This window comes from Hydractinia symbiolongicarpus, chromosome 11, assembly GCF_029227915.1.
Source record: "Hydractinia symbiolongicarpus strain clone_291-10 chromosome 11, HSymV2.1, whole genome shotgun sequence".
Classification (NCBI taxonomy): domain Eukaryota; kingdom Metazoa; phylum Cnidaria; class Hydrozoa; order Anthoathecata; family Hydractiniidae; genus Hydractinia; species Hydractinia symbiolongicarpus.
In genome coordinates this window covers 18,898,249-18,912,858 of record NC_079885.1, presented here as the reverse complement: position 1 = coordinate 18,912,858, position 14,610 = coordinate 18,898,249, and the positions used below count along the sequence as shown (strand labels likewise).

At 39.7% G+C, this 14,610-nt stretch overlaps 10 non-coding genes across 10 annotated transcripts; all 10 read left to right on the top strand.

Moving 5' to 3' along the window:
* The first annotated feature begins 277 nt into the window (after positions 1-277).
* Trnar-ucg (transfer RNA arginine (anticodon UCG)) lies at positions 278-350 on the top strand. The gene has a single exon. It is a non-coding gene; the product is annotated as a tRNA-Arg (tRNA).
* A 982-nt stretch (positions 351-1,332) lies between these two features.
* Positions 1,333-1,405, top strand: Trnar-ucg (transfer RNA arginine (anticodon UCG)). Its single transcript has one exon. It is a non-coding gene; the product is annotated as a tRNA-Arg (tRNA).
* Positions 1,406-1,857: 452 nt separating this feature from the next.
* Positions 1,858-1,930, top strand: Trnar-ucg (transfer RNA arginine (anticodon UCG)). Its single transcript has one exon. It is a non-coding gene; the product is annotated as a tRNA-Arg (tRNA).
* A 452-nt stretch (positions 1,931-2,382) lies between these two features.
* Trnar-ucg (transfer RNA arginine (anticodon UCG)) lies at positions 2,383-2,455 on the top strand. The gene has a single exon. It is a non-coding gene; the product is annotated as a tRNA-Arg (tRNA).
* Positions 2,456-3,437: 982 nt separating this feature from the next.
* Trnar-ucg (transfer RNA arginine (anticodon UCG)) lies at positions 3,438-3,510 on the top strand. The gene has a single exon. It is a non-coding gene; the product is annotated as a tRNA-Arg (tRNA).
* Positions 3,511-5,542: 2,032 nt separating this feature from the next.
* On the top strand, positions 5,543-5,615 carry Trnar-ucg (transfer RNA arginine (anticodon UCG)). The gene has a single exon. It is a non-coding gene; the product is annotated as a tRNA-Arg (tRNA).
* A 452-nt stretch (positions 5,616-6,067) lies between these two features.
* Trnar-ucg (transfer RNA arginine (anticodon UCG)) lies at positions 6,068-6,140 on the top strand. Its single transcript has one exon. It is a non-coding gene; the product is annotated as a tRNA-Arg (tRNA).
* A 2,032-nt stretch (positions 6,141-8,172) lies between these two features.
* Trnar-ucg (transfer RNA arginine (anticodon UCG)) lies at positions 8,173-8,245 on the top strand. The gene has a single exon. It is a non-coding gene; the product is annotated as a tRNA-Arg (tRNA).
* A 3,608-nt stretch (positions 8,246-11,853) lies between these two features.
* Trnar-ucg (transfer RNA arginine (anticodon UCG)) lies at positions 11,854-11,926 on the top strand. Its single transcript has one exon. It is a non-coding gene; the product is annotated as a tRNA-Arg (tRNA).
* A 1,504-nt stretch (positions 11,927-13,430) lies between these two features.
* Positions 13,431-13,503, top strand: Trnar-ucg (transfer RNA arginine (anticodon UCG)). The gene has a single exon. It is a non-coding gene; the product is annotated as a tRNA-Arg (tRNA).
* The last annotated feature ends 1,107 nt before the right edge of the window (positions 13,504-14,610 follow it).

The following is a 14,610-nucleotide window of genomic DNA, read 5'->3' as shown; positions in this document are numbered from 1 at the left end:
GGCTTGTGACATGCTACTAATAGGTACATTTAACACTGGTATTCTTGTTTCTCTAATCAATCTTGCAATGAATCATTGTCAGCCTTTGATATGTTCCTCCTAAAATTCGTTGTTAACCATTTTACAGCCATCGTTAGTTTGTGCATACTTGCCAGCCATCGCTTAAGTAACACATTTGTACACAGACGCGCTGCGATTGTCATTAACAAAGAAATTACTGGCATTGAACTTTGTTTGATGCCAACCAGATATTGTTGCGTAACGCATACCTTGATATGATCGCGTGGCCTAATGGATAAGGCGTCCGACTTCGAATCGGAAGAATGTGGGTTCGAGTCCCATCGTGATCGATGTGTTGTTAATTTTAGTTCAGAACAGGTATACTAAAGTGGAACAACTACCCAGTGGCATGCGCTTTCTAAAAATTGACAAATCTGTTCCCAATTAAAGTCCATTTCCTAACATGGCTTGTGACATGCTACCTATAAAAACATTTAATACTCGCATTCTTGTTTTTGCTCTACAAATATCCAATAAATCGTTGTCAGCCCTTGAAATATTCCTCGTAAAATTCATTGTCAACCATTTTTACGGCCATCAATAGTTTGTGCATTCTTGCAAGCCATCGCTAATATACAGCATTTCCTCTGGCGGCGGCATAGCCATGAAATTACACGGAGGTGCCAGTCAATTAATTAACACATTTGTACACAGACGTGCCAGGGTTGCCTGTAACATAGAAATTACTGGCATTGAGCTTTGTTTGATGCCAACCAGATTTTGTTGCGTAACGGGTACGTTGATCTGATCGCGCGGCCTAATGGATAAGGCGATCGATTTCGAATCGAAAGATTGTGGGTTCCAGTCCCATCGTGATCGATGTGTTTTTAATCTTAGTTGAGAACAAGTCTACTAAATTGGAGAAGCTACCCAGTGGCATGCGCTTTCTATAAATTGACAAATCTGTTCCCAATTAAAGTCAATTTCGTAACATGGCTTGTGACATGCTACCTATAAAAACATTTAATACTCGCATTCTTGTTTTTCTATTCAAATATCCAATGAATCGTTGTCAGCCCCTGAAAAATTTCTCGTATGATTCATTGTCAACCATTTTACAGCCATCATTAGTTTTACATTCTTGCCAGCTGTCGCTAACATACAGCAATTCCTCTGGCCGCAGCAGAGCCATGAAATTACACGGAGGAACCAGTAAATTAATTAACACATTTGTACACAGACGCGCTGCGGTTGTCATTAACATAGAAATTACTGGCATTGAACTTTGTTTGATGCCAACCAGATATTGTTGCGTAACGCGTACGTTGATATGATGGCGTGGCCTAATGGATAAGGCGTCCGACTTCGAATCGGAAGATTGTGGGTTCGAGTCTCATCGTGATCGATGTGTTGTTAATTTTAGTTCAGAACAGGTCTACATAAGTGGAACAACTACCCAGTGGCACGGCTTTCTAAAATTGACAAATCTGTTCCCAATAAAACTGGATTTCGTAACATGGCTTGGGACATGCTAATAATAAGTACATTTAATACTGGCATTCTTGTTTTTCTAATGAAATTTACAATGAATCATTGTCAGCCCTTGATATATTCCTCGTAAAATTCATTGTCAACCATTTTACAGCCATCGTTAGTTTGTGCATTCTTGCCAGCCGTCGCTAATATACTGAATTTCTTCTGGCTGCAGCATAGCCTTGAAATTACACGTAGGAACCAGTCAATTAATTAAAACATTTGTACACAGACGGGATAGGGTTGTCATTAAAATAGAAATTACTGGCATTGAGCTTTGTTTGATGCCAACCAGATGTTGTTGCGTAACGTGTACGTTGGTATGATCGCGTGGCCTAATGGATAAGGCGTCCGACTTCGAATCGGAAGATTGTGGGTTCGAGTCTCATCGTGATCGATGTGTTGTTAATTTTAGTTCAGAACAGGTCTACATAAGTGGAACAACCACCCAGTGGCACGGCTTTCTAAAATTGACAAATCTGTTCCCAATAAAACTGGATTTCGTAACATGGCTTGGGACATGCTACTAATAAGTACATTTAATACTGGCATTCTTGTTTCTCTAATCAATTTTACAATGAATCATTGTCAGCCCTTGATATATTCCTCGCAAAATTCATTGTCAACCATTTTACAGCCATCGTTAGTTTGTGCATTCTTGCCAGCCAGCGCTAATATACTGAATTTCTTCTGGCTGCAGCATAGCCTTGAAATTACACGTAGGAACCAGTCAATTAATTAAAACATTTGTACACAGACGGGCTAGGGTTGTCATTAACATAGAAATTACTAGCATTGAGCTTTGTTTGATGCCAACCAGATGTTGTTGCGTAACGTGTACGTTGATATGATCGCGTGGCCTAATGGATAAGGCGTCCGACTTCGAATCGGAAGAATGTGGGTTCGAGTCCCATCGTGATCGATGTGTTGTTAATTTTAGTTCAGAACAGGTATACTAAAGTGGAACAACTACCCAGTGGCATGCGCTTTCTAAAAATTGACAAATCTGTTCCCAATTAAAGTCCATTTCCTAACATGGCTTGTGACATGCTACCTATAAAAACATTTAATGCTCGCATTCTTGTTTTTGCTCTACAAATATCCAATAAATCGTTGTCAGCCCTTGAAATATTCCTCGTAAAATTCATTGTCAACCATTTTTACGGCCATCAATAGTTTGTGCATTCTTGCAAGCCATCGCTAATATACAGCATTTCCTCTGGCGGCGGCATAGCCATGAAATTACACGGAGGTGCCAGTCAATTAATTAACACATTTGTACACAGACGTGCCAGGGTTGCCTGTAACATAGAAATTACTGGCATTGAGCTTTGTTTGATGCCAACCAGATTTTGTTGCGTAACGCGTACGTTGATCTGATCGCGCGGCCTAATGGATAAGGCGATCGATTTCGAATCGAAAGATTGTGGGTTCCAGTCCCATCGTGATCGATGTGTTTTTAATCTTAGTTGAGAACAAGTCTACTAAATTGGAGAAGCTACCCAGTGGCATGCGCTTTCTATAAATTGACAAATCTGTTCCCAATTAAAGTCAATTTCGTAACATGGCTTGTGACATGCTACCTATAAAAACATTTAATACTCGCATTCTTGTTTTTCTATTCAAATATCCAATGAATCGTTGTCAGCCCCTGAAAAATTTCTCGTATGATTCATTGTCAACCATTTTACAGCCATCATTAGTTTTACATTCTTGCCAGCTGTCGCTAACATACAGCAATTCCTCTGGCCGCAGCAGAGCCATGAAATTACACGGAGGAACCAGTAAATTAATTAACACATTTGTACACAGACGCGCTGCGGTTGTCATTAACATAGAAATTACTGGCATTGAACTTTGTTTGATGCCAACCAGATATTGTTGCGTAACGCGTACGTTGATATGATGGCGTGGCCTAATGGATAAGGCGTCCGACTTCGAATCGGAAGATTGTGGGTTCGAGTCTCATCGTGATCGATGTGTTGTTAATTTTAGTTCAGAACAGGTCTACATAAGTGGAACAACTACCCAGTGGCACGGCTTTCTAAAATTGACAAATCTGTTCCCAATAAAACTGGATTTCGTAACATGGCTTGGGACATGCTAATAATAAGTACATTTAATACTGGCATTCTTGTTTTTCTAATGAAATTTACAATGAATCATTGTCAGCCCTTGATATATTCCTCGTAAAATTCATTGTCAACCATTTTACAGCCATCGTTAGTTTGTGCATTCTTGCCAGCCGTCGCTAATATACTGAATTTCTTCTGGCTGCAGCATAGCCTTGAAATTACACGTAGGAACCAGTCAATTAATTAAAACATTTGTACACAGACGGGATAGGGTTGTCATTAAAATAGAAACTACTGGCATTGAGCTTTGTTTGATGCCAACCAGATGTTGTTGCGTAACGTGTACGTTGATATGATCGCGTGCCCTAATGGATAAGGCGTCCTAGCTCGAATCTGAAGATTGTGGGTTCGAGTCTTATCGTGATCGATGTGTTGTTACTCTTAGTTCAGAACAGGTCTACATAAGTGGAACAACCACCCATTGGCACGGCTTTCTAAAATTGACAAATCTGTTCCCAATAAAACTGGATTTCGTAACATGGCTTGGGACATGCTACTAATAGGTACATTTAACTCTGGCATTCTTGTTTCTCTAATCAAATTTACAATGAATCATTGTCAGCCCTTGATATATTCCTCGTAAAATTCATTGTCAACCATTTTACAGCCATCGTTAGTTTGTGCATTCTTGCCAGCCGTCGCTATTATACTGAATTTCTTCTGGCTGCAGCATAGCCTTGAAATTACACGTAGGAACCAGTCAATTAATTAAAACATTTGTACACAGACGGGCTAGGGTTGTCATTAACATAGAAATTACTGGCATTGAGCTTTGTTTGATGCCAACCAGATGTTGTTGCGTAACGCGTACGTTGATATGATGGTGCGGCCTAATGGATAAGGCGTTCGACTTCGAATCGGAAGATTGTGGGTTCCCGTCCCATCGTGATCGATGTGTTGTTAATCTTAGTTGAGAACAAGTCTACTAAATTGTAGAAACTACCCAATGGCATGCGATTCCTTAAAACCGACAAATCTGTTCCCAATAAAAGTGGATTTCGTAACATGGCTTGCGACATGCTACTAATAGGTACATTTAACACTGGCATTCTTGTTTCTCCAATCAAATTTACAATGAATCGTTGTCAGCCCGTGAAAAATTCCTCGTATAAATCATTGTCAACCATTTTACAGCCATCGTTAGTTTGTGCATTCTTGCCAGCCGTCGCTAATATACTGAATTTCTTCTGGCTGCAGCATAGCCTTGAAATTACACGTAGGAACCAGTCAATTAATTAAAACATTTGTACACAGACTGGCTAGGGTTGTCATTAACATAGAAATTACTGGCATTAAGCTTTGTTTGATGCCAACCAGATGTTGTTGCGTAACGTGTACGTTGATATGATCGCGTGCCCTAATGGATAAGGCGTCCGACCTCGAATCTGAAGATTGTGGGTTCGAGTCTTATCGTGATCGATGTGTTGTTAATCTTAGTTCAGAACAGGTCAACTAAAGTGGAACAACTACCCAGTGGCATGCGCTTTCTAAAAATTGACAAATCTGTTCCCAATTAAAGTCAATTTCGTAACATGGCTTGTAACATGCTACCTATAAAAACATCTAATACTCGCATTCTTGTTTTTCTATTCAAATATCCAATGAATCGTTGTCAGCCCTTGAAATATTCCTCGTAAAGTTCATTGTCAACCATTTTTACAGCCATCAATAGTTTGAGCATTCTTGCCAGCCATCGCTAATATACAGCAATTCCTATGGCGGCGGCATAGCCATGAAGTTACACGGACTTGCCACTCAATTAATTAACACATTTGTACACAGACGTGCCAGGGTTGCCTGTAACATAGAAATTACTGGCATTGAGCTTTGTTTGATGCCAACCAGATGTTGTTGCGTAACGCGTACGTTGATATGATGGCGTGGCCTAATGGATAAGGCGTCCGACTTCGAATCGGAAGATTGTGGGTTCGAGTCTCATCGTGATCGATGTGTTGTTAATTTTAGTTCAGAACAGGTCTACATAAGTGGAACAACTACCCAGTGGCACGGCTTTCTAAAATTGACAAATCTGTTCCCAATAAAACTGGATTTCGTAACATGGCTTGGGACATGCTAATAATAAGTACATGTAATACTGGCATTCTTGTTTCTCTAATCAAATTTACAATGAATCATTGTCAGCCCTTGATATATTCCTCGTAAAATTCATTGTCAACCATTTTACAGCCATCGTTAGTTTGTGCATTCTTGCCAGCCGTCGCTAATATACTGAATTTCTTCTGGCTGCAGCATAGCTTTGAAATTACACGTAGGAACCAGTCAATTAATTAAAACATTTGTACACAGACGGGATAGGGTTGTCATTAAAATAGAAATTACTGGCATTGAGCTTTGTTTGATGCCAACCAGATGTTGTTGCGTAACGCGTACGTTGATATGATGGCGTGGCCTAATGGATAAGGCGTCCGACTTCGAATCGGAAGATTGTGGGTTCGAGTCTCATCGTGATCGATGTGTTGTTAATTTTAGTTCAGAACAGGTCTACATAAGTGGAACAACTACCCAGTGGCACGGCTTTCTAAAATTGACAAATCTGTTCCCAATAAAACTGGATTTCGTAACATGGCTTGGGACATGCTAATAATAAGTACATTTAATACTGGCATTCTTGTTTCTCTAATCAAATTTACAATGAATCATTGTCAGCCCTTGATATATTCCTCGTAAAATTCATTGTCAACCATTTTACAGCCATCGTTAGTTTGTGCATTCTTGCCAGCCGTCGCTAATATACTGAATTTCTTCTGGCTGCAGCATAGCTTTGAAATTACACGTAGGAACCAGTCAATTAATTAAAACATTTGTACACAGACGGGATAGGGTTGTCATTAAAATAGAAATTACTGGCATTGAGCTTCGTTTGATGCCAACCAGATGTTGTTGCGTAACGTGTACGTTGATATGATCGCGTGCCCTAATGGATAAGGCGTCCGACCTCGAATCTGAAGATTGTGGGTTCGAGTCTTATCGTGATCGATGTGTTGTTAATCTTAGTTCAGAACAGGTCTACATAAGTGGAACAACTACCCAGTGGCACGGCTTTCTAAAATTGACAAATCTGTTCCCAATAAAACTGGATTTCGTAACATGGCTTGGGACATGCTACTAATAAGTACATTTAATACTGGCATTCTTGTTTCTCTAATCAAATTTACAATGAATCATTGTCAGCCCTTGATATATTCCTCGTAAAATTCATTGTCAACCATTTTACAGCCATCGTTAGTTTGTGCATTCTTGCCAGCCGTCGCTAATATACTGAATTTCTTCTGGCTGCAGCATAGCTTTGAAATTACACGTGGGAACCAGTTAATTAATTAAAACATTTGTACACAGACGGGATAGGGTTGTCATTAAAATAGAAATTACTGGCATTGAGCTTTGTTTGATGCCAACCAGATGTTGTTGCGTAACGTGTACGTTGATATGATGGTGCGGCCTAATGGATAAGGCGTTCGACTTCGAATCGGAAGATTGTGGGTTCCCGTCCCATCGTGATCGATGTGTTGTTAATCTTAGTTGAGAACAAGTCTACTAAATTGTAGAAACTACCCAATGGCATGCGATTCCTTAAAACCGACAAATCTGTTCCCAATAAAAGTGGATTTCGTAACATGGCTTGCGACATGCTACTAATAGGTAAATTTAACACTGGCATTCTTGTTTCTCCAATCAAATTTACAATGAATCGTTGTCAGCCCGTGAAAAATTCCTCGTATAAATCATTGTCAACCATTTTACAGCCATCGTTAGTTTGTGCATTCTTGCCAGCCGTCGCTAATATACTGAATTTCTTCTGGCTGCAGCATAGCCTTGAAATTACACGTAGGAACCAGTCAATTAATTAAAACATTTGTACACAGACTGGCTAGGGTTGTCATTAACATAGAAATTACTGGCATTAAGCTTTGTTTGATGCCAACCAGATGTTGTTGCGTAACGTGTACGTTGATATGATCGCGTGCCCTAATGGATAAGGCGTCCGACCTCGAATCTGAAAATTGTGGGTTCGAGTCTTATCGTGATCGATGTGTTGTTAATCTTAGTTCAGAACAGGTCAACTAAAGTGGAACAACTACCCAGTGGCATGTGCTTTCTAAAAATTGACAAATCTGTTCCCAATTAAAGTCAATTTCGTAACATGGCTTGTAACATGCTACCTATAAAAACATCTAATACTCGCATTCTTGTTTTTCTATTCAAATATCCAATGAATCGTTGTCAGCCCTTGAAATATTCCTCGTAAAGTTCATTGTCAACCATTTTTACAGCCATCAATAGTTTGAGCATTCTTGCCAGCCATCGCTAATATACAGCAATTCCTATGGCGGCGGCATAGCCATGAAGTTACACGGACTTGCCACTCAATTAATTAACACATTTGTACACAGACGTGCCAGGGTTGCCTGTAACATAGAAATTACTGGCATTGAGCTTTGTTTGATGCCAACCAGATGTTGTTGCGTAACGCGTACGTTGATATGATGGCGTGGCCTAATGGATAAGGCGTCCGACTTCGAATCGGAAGATTGTGGGTTCGAGTCTCATCGTGATCGATGTGTTGTTAATTTTAGTTCAGAACAGGTCTACATAAGTGGAACAACTACCCAGTGGCACGGCTTTCTAAAATTGACAAATCTGTTCCCAATAAAACTGGATTTCGTAACATGGCTTGGGATATGCTAATAATAAGTACATTTAATACTGGCATTCTTGTTTCTCTAATCAAATTTACAATGAATCATTGTCAGCCCTTGATATATTCCTCGTAAAATTCATTGTCAACCATTTTACAGCCATCGTTAGTTTGTGCATTCTTGCCAGCCGTCGCTAATATACTGAATTTCTTCTGGCTGCAGCATAGCTTTGAAATTACACGTAGGAACCAGTCAATTAATTAAAACATTTGTACACAGACGGGATAGGGTTGTCATTAAAATAGAAATTACTGGCATTGAGCTTCGTTTGATGCCAACCAGATGTTGTTGCGTAACGTGTACGTTGATATGATCGCGTGCCCTAATGGATAAGGCGTCCGACCTCGAATCTGAAGATTGTGGGTTCGAGTCTTATCGTGATCGATGTGTTGTTAATCTTAGTTCAGAACAGGTCTACATAAGTGGAACAACTACCCAGTGGCACGGCTTTCTAAAATTGACAAATCTGTTCCCAATAAAACTGGATTTCGTAACATGGCTTGGGACATGCTACTAATAAGTACATTTAATACTGGCATTCTTGTTTCTCTAATCAAATTTACAATGAATCATTGTCAGCCCTTGATATATTCCTCGTAAAATTCATTGTCAACCATTTTACAGCCATCGTTAGTTTGTGCATTCTTGCCAGCCGTCGCTAATATACTGAATTTCTTCTGGCTGCAGCATAGCTTTGAAATTACACGTGGGAACCAGTTAATTAATTAAAACATTTGTACACAGACGGGATAGGGTTGTCATTAAAATAGAAATTACTGGCATTGAGCTTTGTTTGATGCCAACCAGATGTTGTTGCGTAACGTGTACGTTGATATGATCGCGTGCCCTAATGGATAAGGCGTCCGACCTCGAATCTGAAGATTGTGGGTTCGAGTCTTATCGTGATCGATGTGTTGTTAATCTTAGTTCAGAACAGGTCTACATAAGTGGAACAACTAACCAGTGGCACGTCTTTCTAAAATTGACAAATCTGTTCCCAATAAAACTGGATTTCGTAACATGGCTTGGGACATGCTACTAATAAGTACATTTAATACTGGCATTCTTGTTTCTCTAATCAAATTTACAATGAATCATTGTCAGCCCTTGATATATTCCTCGTAAAATTCATTGTCAACCATTTTACAGCCATCGTTAGTTTGTGCATTCTTGCCAGCCGTCGCTAATATACTGAATTTCTTCTGGCTGCAGCATAGCCTTGAAATTACACGTAGGAACCAGTCAATTAATTAAAACATTTGTACACAGACGGGCTAGGGTTGTCATTAACATAGAAATTACTGGCATTGAGCTTTGTTTGATGCCAACCAGATGTTGTTGCGTAACGCGTACGTTGATATGATGGTGCGGCCTAATGGATAAGGCGTTCGACTTCGAATCGGAAGATTGTGGGTTCCCGTCCCATCGTGATCGATGTGTTGTTAATCTTAGTTGAGAACAAGTCTACTAAATTGTAGAAACTACCCAATGGCATGCGATTCCTTAAAACCGACAAATCTGTTCCCAATAAAAGTGGATTTCGTAACATGGCTTGCGACATGCTACTAATAGGTACATTTAACACTGGCATTCTTGTTTCTCCAATCAAATTTACAATGAATCGTTGTCAGCCCGTGAAAAATTCCTCGTATAAATCATTGTCAACCATTTTACAGCCATCGTTAGTTTGTGCATTCTTGCCAGCCGTCGCTAATATACTGAATTTCTTCTGGCTGCAGCATAGCCTTGAAATTACACGTAGGAACCAGTCAATTAATTAAAACATTTGTACACAGACGGGATAGGGTTGTCATTAAAATAGAAATTACTGGCATTGAGCTTTGTTTGATGCCAACCAGATGTTGTTGCGTAACGTGTACGTTGATATGATCGCGTGCCCTAATGGATAAGGCGTCCGACCTCGAATCTGAAGATTGTGGGTTCGAGTCTTATCGTGATCGATGTGTTGTTAATCTTAGTTCAGAACAGGTCTACATAAGTGGAACAACTACCCAGTGGCACGGCTTTCTAAAATTGGCAAATCTGTTCCCAATAAAACTGGATTTCGTAACATGGTTTGGGACATGCTACTAATAAGTACATTTAATACTGGCATTCTTGTTTCTCTAATCAAATTTACAATGAATCATTGTCAGCCCTTGATATATTCCTCGTAAAATTCATTGTCAACCATTTTACAGCCATCGTTAGTTTGTGCATTCTTGCCAGCCGTCGCTAATATACTGAATTTCTTCTGGCTGCAGCATAGCCTTGAAATTACACGTAGGAACCAGACAATTAATTAAAACATTTGTACACAGACGGGCTAGGGTTGTCATTAACATAGAAATTACTGGCATTGAGCTTTGTTTGATGCCAACCAGATGTTGTTGCGTAACGTGTACGTTGATATGATCGCGTGCCCTAATGGATAAGGCGTCCGACCTCGAATCTGAAGATTGTGGGTTCGAGTTTTATCGTGATCGATGTGTTGTTAATCTTAGTTCAGAACAGGTCAACTAAAGTGGAACAACTACCCAGTGGCATGCGCTTTCTAAAAATTGACAAATCTGTTCCCAATTAAAGTCAATTTTGTAACATGGCTTGTAACATGCTACCTATAAAAACATCTAATACTCGCATTCCTGTTTTTCTATTCAAATATCCAATGAATCGTTGTCAGCCCTTGAAATATTCCTCGTAAAGTTCATTGTCAACCATTTTTACAGCCATCAATAGTTTGAGCATTCTTGCCAGCCATCGCTAATATACAGCATTTCCTCTGGCGGCGGCATAGCCATGAAGTTACACGAACTTGCCACTCAATTAATTAACACATTTGTACACAGACGTGCCAGGGTTGCTTGTAACATAGAAGTTACTGGCATTGAGCTTTGTTTGATGCCAACCAGATTTTGTTGCGTAACGCGTACGTTGATATGATGGTGCAGCCTAATGGATAAGGCGTTCGACTTCGAATCGGAAGATTGTGGGTTCCAGTCCCATCGTGATCGATGTGTTGTTAATCTTAGTTGAGAACAAGTCTACTAAATTGTAGAAACTACCCAATGGCATGCGATTCCTTAAAACCGACAAATCTGTTCCCAATAAAAGTGGATTTCGTAACATGGCTTGCGACATGCTACTAATAGGTACATTTAACACTGGCATTCTTGTTTCTCCAATCAAATTTACAATGAATCGTTGTCAGCCCGTGAAAAATTCCTCGTATAAATCATTGTCAACCATTTTACAGCCATCGTTAGTTTTACATTCTTGCCAGCTGTCGCTAACATACAGCAATTCTTCTGACCGCAGCAGAGCCATGAAATTACACGGAGGAAGCAGTAAATTGATTAACACATTTGTACACAGACGCGCTAGGGTTGTCATTAACATAGAAATTACGGCTATTGAGCTTTGTTTGATGCTAACCAGGTTTTGTTGCGTAACGCGTACGTTGATATGATCGCGTGGCCTAATGGATAAGGCGTCCGACTTCGAATCAGAAGATTGTGGGTTCGAGTCCCATCGTGATCGATGTGTTGGTAATTTTAGTTCAGAGCAGGTCTACTAAAGTCGAACAACTACCCAGTGGCATGCGTTTTCTAAAAATTGACAAATCTGTTCCCAATTAAAGTCAATTTCGTAACATGGCTTGTGACATGCTACCTATAAAAATATTTAATACTCGCATTCTTGTTTCTCTAATCAAATTTACAATGAATCATTGTCAGCCCTTGATATATTCCTCGTAACATTTATTGTCAACCATTTTACAGCCATCGTTAGTTTTACAATCTTTCCAGCTGTCGCTAACATACAGCAATTCCTCTGGCCGCAGCAGAGCCATGAAATTACACGGAGGAACCAGTAAATTAATTAACACATTTGTGCACAGACGCGCTACGGTTTTCATTAACATAGAAATTATTGGCGAATGAGTTTTGTTTTATACTAACCAAAATTTTTTGCGTAACGTGTACGTTCACATGTTTGCGTGGCCTAATGGATAAGGCGTCCGACTTCGAATCGGAAGATTGTTGGTTCGAGTCCCATCGTGATCGATGTGTTTGTAATTTCAGTTCAGAACAGGTCTACTAAAGTCGAACAACTACCCAGTGGCATGCGTTTTCTAAAAATTGACAAATCTGTTCCCAATTAAAGTCAATTTCGTAACATGGCTTGTGACATGCTACTTATAAAAACATTTAATACTCGCATTCATGTTTTTCTATTCAAATATCCAATGAATCGTTGTCAGCCCCTGGAAAATTCCTCGTATAAATCATTGTCAACCATTTTACAGCCATCGTTAGTTTTACATTCTTGCCAGGTGTCGCTAACATACAGCAATTCCTCTGGCCGCAGCATAGCCACGAAATTACACGGAGGTACCAGTAAATTAAGTAACACATTTGTACACAGACGCGCCACGGTTGTCATTAACATAGAAATTATTGGCGAATGAGTTTTGTTTTATTCCAACCAAATTTTGTTGCGTAACGTGTACGTTGAAATGATCGGGTGGCCTAATGGATAGGGCGTCCGACTTCGAATCGGACGATTGTGGGTTGAATCCCATTGTGGTCGACGTATTGTTAATCTTAGTTGAGAACAAGTCTACTAAAGTGGAAAGAATTCCCAGCGCCATGCGCTTCTTTAAAATTGACAAATCTGTTCCCAATAAAACTGGATTTCGTAACATGGCTGGTGACATGCTACTATTAAGTACATTTAATACTGGCATTCTTCTTTCTCTAATCATATTTACAGCGAATCGTTACCAGCCCTTGAAATATTCCTCGTAAAATTCGTTGTTAAACATTTTACAGCCATCGTTAGTTTGTGCATATTGCCAGCCATCGCTAATATAGCATTTCCTCTGGCTGCGGCATAGTTTTGAAATTAGCTGGAGGAACCAGTCAATTAAATACAACATTTGTGCACAGACGCGCTACGGTTGTCATTAACATAGAAATTACTGCTATTGATCTTTGTTTGATACCAACCAGATTTTGTTGCGTAACGCGTACGTTGATATGATCGCGTGGCCTAATGGATAAGGCGTCCGACTTCGAATCGGAAGATTGTGGGTTCGAGTCCAATCGTGATCGATGTGTTGTTAATCTTAGTTCAGAACAGGTCAACTAAAGTGGAACAACTACCCAGTGGCATGCGCTTTCTAAAAATTGACAAATCTGTTCCCAATTAAAGTCAATTTCGTAACATGGCTTGTGACATGCTACCTATAAAAATATTTAATACTCCCATTCTTGTTTCTCTAATCAAATTTACAATGAATCATTGTCAGCCCTTGATATATTCCTCGTAACATTTATTGTCAACCATTTTACAGCCATCGTTAGTTTGTGCATTCTTGCCAGCCGTCTCTATTATGCAGCAATTCCTCTGGCCGCAGCATAGCCACGAAATTACACGGAGGTACCAGTAAATTAAGTAACACATTTGTACACAGACGCGCCACGGTTGTCATTAACATAGAAATTATTGGCGAATGAGTTTTGTTTTTTTCCAACCAAATTTTGTTGCGTAACGTGTACGTTGAAATGATCGGGTGGCCTAATGGATAGGGCGTCCGACTTCGAATCGGACGATTGTGGGTCGAATCCCATTGTGGTCGACGTATTGTTAATCTTAGTTCAGAACAGGTCTACTAATGTGGAACAACTACCAAGTGGCATGCGCTTTCTAAAAATTGACAAATCTGTTCCCAATTAAAGTCAATTTCGTAACATGGCTTGTGACATGCTACCTATAAAAACATTTAATACTCGCATTCTTGTTTTTCTATTCAAATATCCAATGAATCGTTGTCAGCCCCTGAAAAATTTCTCGTATAAATCATTGTCAACCATTTTACAGCCATCGTTAGTTTTACATGCTTGCCAGCTGTCGCTAACATACAGCAATTCCTCTGGCCGCAGCAGAGCCATGAAATTACACGGAGGAACCAGTAAATTAATTAACACATTTGTACACAGACGCGCTGCGGTTGTCATTAACATAGAAATAACTGGCATTGAACTTTGTTTGATGCCAATCAGATATTGTTGCGTAACGCGTACGTTGATATTATCGCGTGGCCTAATGGATAAGGCGTCCGACTTCGAATCGGAAGAATGTGCGTTCTAGTCCCATCGTGATCGATGTGTTGTTAATTTTAGTTCAGAACAGGTCCACTAAAGTTGAACAACTACCCA